Source organism: Antechinus flavipes, chromosome 4, assembly GCF_016432865.1.
Source record: "Antechinus flavipes isolate AdamAnt ecotype Samford, QLD, Australia chromosome 4, AdamAnt_v2, whole genome shotgun sequence".
Lineage (NCBI taxonomy): Eukaryota > Metazoa > Chordata > Mammalia > Dasyuromorphia > Dasyuridae > Antechinus > Antechinus flavipes.
Window position 1 is genome coordinate 429973449 of NC_067401.1, and position 7057 is coordinate 429980505.

Here is a 7057-nt window from a genome sequence, read left to right on the forward strand (position 1 = left end):
GACTCCTGCCCACTGTGAAGACCTTCTTCTTGGTGAAAATCTTTTGTTATTTCTCTGCCAGGATCTTGCCACTGAGGAAGTCAGTCTTCCTAGCAAAGATGACTTCTTAGTGCCAATAAAACTTCCTTTTTCACTACTAATATTTCCGGTTTGTGAATTCTTGGACCTGTGCCTCCAGTCAAAAGGGGATTCCCATAACTCTCTGCACTGCCACTAGAATAGCATCAAGAATACAACAGAGAAGGCAAATCCTGAGGAATTACAAATGGTTGGGGATTAGAATAATGCCAAGGGAGTGAGAATTTCCAAAATTGGAGGAGATTACAAAGTTTGCCATAGCGTCAGGACTGAATAAAAAAGGAAGTGAAGCCAAAAGAAGGGTTAGGAAGAATGAGGGGGATCTAAATTCTGGAGATCTTAACAATGGTGAATCAATTAATGGATTTATAAGCATTTATTAAGCACCTGTTTTGTGCCAGGTGCTGTGATGAACAGGTTCAGGAGGGATAAAAGTATTGCATAGGTGGAATAATAAAAGATGTGATCAGAGAGGGCAATTCCAAAGTTATTACTAGATGGCATTGTTAATACAGTTACTGGAGCTGGAGTCAATATCTGCTTAAAATCTCTGCTCCAACACTAGCTATATGGTATTGGGCAAGTCAACTCCAAGAGCTGTTGTGAGAATCAAAAGAGATAATTGATGTAAAGCAGAAGTTTTAAACTTAAAAAAGAAATGGGGGACCTTCTAAACCATGCTAAGGCCCCTATGGGCTACATATTGATTTAGAAAACTGCATATTAACATTGTCTATGCTTGAGTTAAAAAATTTCTTTTGCTGAATATTTCCCAATCACATTTTGATCTTGTTCTCAGGAATATTGCTTGCCATGGGCCCATGGAAGTGTGTTTGATACCTTTGAAATACTTAGCAAACATTAAATATTTTGACTAAGTATCCCCTATTATCTTAAAGTAGGAATAGTTTCAAGGAATAACTAGTGTGTGACCATGTTATGGATGATCAGAATGGTGTCAGATGAAAGTCACAGGATTTGGAGAACAATGACTTCAGAGGATTAGAAAAACAATCTACATGAATATATAAAAATTGCTGAAGATGGCAAACTGTGTTTGTTATTCAAAGAACCATGATATAAATGGAAAGAATGCTGCAGTTATAGTTGTAGGTACTATGTTTTAAATCCTGGTCATATTCCTTCTTGGGCAAATCACTCAATCTCTAGAAGTCTGAGTTTTCTCAAGAAGTTTTACTATGTGATATCTAAGTTTTCTTCCAGCTCTAATCTTATGATTCTATGAACTTATGAACCTTGCCTAAGTGTATTTTTTTGCAGGGGAGGGAAGGAGGGAATTTGGAACTCAATTTTTTTAAAGTGAATGTTAAAATTGTTTTTTACATGTAACTGAGAAAATTTTTTTAAAAAATAGTATAGTTGGTTCTAGGAATATATTGGTAAATATTTAACAATAGTTCATAGATTCTCTGAGGAAAAAATATAGGCAGGACACATTTTCAAGTTAAACTGCACTATTAACATTTCTCTATCATTTTCTTAAGACTAGACTGTCAATGAAGCAATGAAGGAAGTCTTGATTTGTATCATTTGCCAGTTTTGAATTGTAAATGCTCACAGTTAACAACTGGTTTCCTAGCCCGTTGAAACTGACTACAGCATACCACTAATTGGTTCCAATGTTGTGATCATGTCTGATCCTACATTTAGTAGGTCCAGATTCAAAGTTTAAAGTGATGGAAAATTCTCACATTTGAAGAAAGTTTTTTTTTTTAATTAAAGCTTTTTATTTTCAAAACACATGCAGAGATAATTTTTCAACATTGACCCCTGCAAAACCTTGTGTTCCAAATCTCTTTCCCCTTTCTCCTATCCCCTCCCTTAGATGGAAAGTAATCCAATATATGTCAAACATGTTAAAATATATGTTAAATCCAATATATGTATACATATTTATATAATTATCTTGCTGATAAGAAAAATCAGATCAAAAAGGAAAAAAAAATGAGAAAGAAAACAACATGCAAGCAGTGAAAGAGTGAAACAACAAAAAGAGTAAAAATGCTATGTTGTGAACCACATTTGTTCCCACAGTCCTCTCTCTGGCTCTCTTCATCACAAGATCATTGGAATTGACCTCAATCATGTCATTGTTGAAAAGAGCCATGTCCATCAAAATTAATCATCATATAATCGTCTTGTTGCTGTGTACAGTGATATCCTGGTTTTACTCACTTAAGAGCAGTTCATGTAAGTCTCTCCAGACCTCTCTGAAATCATCCTGCTGATTGTTTCTTATGGAACAATAATATTCCACAGCATTCATATACCATAACTTATTCAGTCACTCTTCAATTGATGGGCATCCACTCAGTTTCCAATTTCTAACCACTACAAAAAGGGTGGCCACAAACATTTTTGCACATGTGGGTCCCTTTCCCTCCTTTAAGATAGTTTTGGGATATAAGCTCAGTAGAAACACTTCTGGATGAAAGAATATGCACAGTTTGATAGCCTTTTGGGCAGTTACAGATTGTGCCCCAGAATGGTTGGATTCATTCACAGTTCCACCAACAATGTATCAGTGTCCCACTTTTCCCACATCTCCTCCAACATTCATCTTTATCTTTTCCTGTCATCTTAGCCAATCTGAGAGGTATGCAGTGGTATCTCAGAGTTGTTTTAATTTGCATTTCTCTGATCCATAGTGATTTAGAGCACCTTTCCATATGGCTAGAAATGGTTTCAATTTCTTCATCTCAAAATTGTCTGTTCATATCCTTTGACCATTTATCAATTGAAGAATGGCTTGGATTCTTATAAATTTGAATCAATTCTCTATATATTTTAGAAATGAGGCCTTTATCAGAACCTTTGAATGTAAAATCCACTCCCCCCAGTTTATTGCTTCACTTGTAATCTTGTCTGCATTGGTTTTGTTTGTACAAAGCCTTTTAAACTTAATATAACCAAAATTATCTATTTTGTATTCAGTAATGAACTCTAGTTCTTCTTTGGCCACAAATTTCTTCTTTCTTCACAGAATTGAGAGGTAAATTATCCTTTGTTCTTCTAATTTGCTTATAATATCACTCTTTATGTCTAAATCATGAACTTATTTTGACCTTATCTTGATATAGGTCAACGCCTAGTTTCTGCTACACTAATTTCCAACTTTCCCCGCAGTTTTTGTCAAATAGTGAGTTTTTATCCCAAAAGCTGGAGTCTTTGGGTTTGTCAAATACTAGATTACTATAGTCATTGACTATTTTGTCCTGTGAACTAATTCCATTGATTGACTACTCTATTTCTTAGCCAGTACCAAATGGTTTTGATGACTGCTGCTTTATAATATAGTTTTAGATCTGATACAACTACACTTCATTAGCATTGTTTTCATTAATTCCCTTGAGATTTTTGAGCTTTTGTTCTTCCAGATAACTTTGTTACTTTTTTCTATATCTGTAAAATTATTTCCTGGGAGTTTGATTAATATGACACTGAATAAGTAGATTAATTTAATCAGTATTGTCATTTTTATATATTTGCTTGGCCTGCCCAGGAGCACTTGATATTTTTCCAATTGATTAGATTGGACTTTATTTGTGTGGAAAGTGTTTTGTAGATGTGTTCATACAGTTCCTGAGTTTACCTTGATATATAGACTCCCAAATAGTTTATATTATTTACAGTTATTTTAAATGGGATTTCTCTTTGTATCTCCTACTGCTGGACTTTGTTGGTATCATATAAAAATACTGATGATTTATGTGGATTTATTTTTTATCCTGCAATTTTGCTAAAGTTTTGAATTGTTTCTAGTAGTTTTTTAGTTGATTTTCTAGGGTTCTCTAAGTATGCCATCATATCATCTGCAAACAGTGATAATTTGGTTTCCTAATTACCTGCTCTAATTCCTTTAATTTTTTTTCTTCTCATTGCTAAAGTTAACATTTCTAATACCATATTGAATAATAATGGTGAGAGTGGGCAACCTTGTTTCAACCCTGATCTTACTGGGAGTAGTGCTAGTTTGTCTCTATTAAATATGATAGTTTTAAATAGATACTACTGATCATTTTAAGGAAACTCCATTTATTCCTATACTCTCTGGTGCATTTAATAGGAATGGGTGTTGAATTTCATCAAATTCTTTTTTTGTGCCTATTGAGATAATCATATAATCATGTGATTTTTGTTAGTTTGGTTATTGATATAGTCAATCATACTAATAGTTTTCCTAATATTAAATCAGTCCTGCATTCCTAGTATAAATCCTATGTGATCATGGTATATTATCCTGGGGATCACTTCTTGTAGTCTCTTTGCTAATATTTTATTTAAGATTTTTGCATCATATTTGTTATGGGCCAGAACTCTGAAACAAGGATTCTTAAAAGGTATTAAGTCAGTGGAATTGATAAAGACAATGGTTATCTAGTTTAGCATGGTGCTTAATAGTTCTCTAGTTCAGTACATGTACTTAGTACTTAATATAGTTCCACAAGATTCACCCCTATAATAATGGAGTATATAACAACAAGCCAGGATTGGACAAGATTCATTCCACCTTCAGTCAGATTCCTAGTGGCTCTCCTGGGGGACTGAGAGGCTCAGAGCCAGAGCCAGAGAAGACAGCGACCTGGAGGTGGGAGCTCAAGCTCTCAGAGCCAAGGAGAGAGAGATTCATTTCCATCTTCATCAGCTTTGTGGTGTCTGGCCTGTCCTTTTGCATCTTCTCCACTGAAACTAAGTCCCCTCTGAAGGCCATGAGAAAGCTAGCTAAGCACCAGGCTAAGGAGACAATAAAGACTTTTGGACTTTAACACCTGGCTATTCTTGTGGTGATTACTGAACTGAAAAGAAGGCTGCTCCAAGACCTCTAGAAAACCAAAAAGAACATTACAAATATTCACTAGGGAAATTGGTCTATCTATAATTTTCTTTCTCTGTTTTGACCCTACCTTGTCTTGGTATCAGCACCATATCTATATCATAAAGGGAATTTGGTAGGACTCTTTCTTTCTCTATTTTTTTCAAATAATTTGCATAGTATTGGAATTAATCATTATTTAAATGTTTGGTAGAATTCATATGTAAATCCATCTGGCCTTGGAGATTTTTTCTTAGGGAGTTGATTAATAGGTTGTTCTATTTCTTTTTTCCAAAATGGAATTATGTAAGTGATTTATTTCCTCTTCTGTCAATCTGAGCAATTCCTATTCATCCACTTCACTTAGATTATCAGATTTATTGGCATATATTTAGACAAAACAACCCTAATTATTGCTCTAATTTTCTTTTCATTGGTGGAAAGTTCTCCCTTTTCATTTTTGATACTAACAATTTGTTTTTCTTCTTTCCTTTTTCTAATCAAATTGATTAAAGGTTTATCTATTTTGTTTTTTTTTCATAAAACCAATTCTTAGTTTTGCTTATTAATTTAATAGTTTTATTACTTTCAATTTTATTAATCTCTTCTTTTATTTTCAGAATTTCAATTTGGCATTTAATTGGGGGGGTTAATTTGTAATTTTTCTAACTTTTTTAGTTGCATGCCCAATTCATAGATCTTCTCTTTCTCTATTTTATGCAAGTAAGCCTCTAAAGAGATACAATTTTCTTCTTTTTGCTCTTTTGCTCATTTTTTAAAGGTTGAGCTCTGCTCTTAAAGCAAAGGGGTGAAAGCTACTTTGGATTGCTCTGGGATTGCAGTGGCTAGGCATGGTCATTCCCATGTTTTCTGGAGTTCAGAGGCTCACTATTTGCCTTTTGTATTTGCTTTAGGTGTCTTACAACTAATCTGCTTATTAACCAGGACAGAGTAGCCTAAGAGCCCTTGAGTAGATTCCCCAGTGCAGGATGCTGCAAAGCCCTGGTTCCCTGCCCTGGGCTACGTGGGCTGTATCTCTCCTCAGCAGCCTCTCCCCTTGCCCAATTACAGAACCTTTTCTGAAGTTCTTCAAAAGTATCTTCTCCTGCAAATTAATTACATTCCAAATATTTTTAGGTTCTGTCACTCCAAAATCAATTCAGATGCTTGCTTTGGTGTTAATCTGAGGGACACTAGAAGGAGCTCAGATAAAAAGATGTATCTGTTCTCTGCAAATTTAGCTCCACCCCTAAAGGAAGTCTTAAATAGTAGATTGGTGTTTTGTTGTGAAATCATCTTTTCTTTTGCAGATAGATTTCAAGGCTAGTCTAAGCAAAATTACTATGTCAGAAGAAAATTTGTCTTTGTTCTTCCAGCTCTTCCCTTCTATGTTCTCTTTCTTTTTAAAAGCATGTTTCTGGAGAACTTATTCCCCCCTTTTGAGATACACTAATTTGATCTTCTTGCTATACCTCAGTTCTCTCCGAGTTTGCTCTTTTTTTTTTTTTTTTGAACTCTTCACATTAAAATGTAAATGACCAATAACACTTTTAATGTGTTCAATGTGTCAAAGATATTTCTCTTAGAATGATGACCAACTTCTTGAAGTAAAGAAATGAAAGGGGGAAAGGGAACAAACATTTATTATTAGCCCTGTGCTAAGCAATTTACAAATATTATCTCATTGAATTGAGATGTTCTCATGGCAAAATTTGAAGCATCAGATATAAGGTAGAATTAGTTATTTGTAAGATATTAGATTTTCTTGGCTATACCTAAAGTTATACCTTCATCCCAAAGTTAGGATATACACAGAACTTTACCTGAAAGCCATCTGTTTTCATATTTTAAACATACATTTAAAAATTAAGGTCTTAAGATTTATAAATAAATATTCTTAAACATTATATGAAAAATTTCCTATTTTATGACAAATACGGCTAAAAAGATTTTTTCATCATTCCTCCTATTTCCCATCAGGTAAACGGATATGATAGGAATATAATAAGATAATTAGAATGGGAGAAACGGTTATAGTAAAGTTAAAAGAATTATAAAAGCATACATTGTCAGAACTGGTTGGGGTGTGGTTATTCACTTTATAAAGAGATTCACTGTAACATATTTGTAAATAGAAAAAAATTA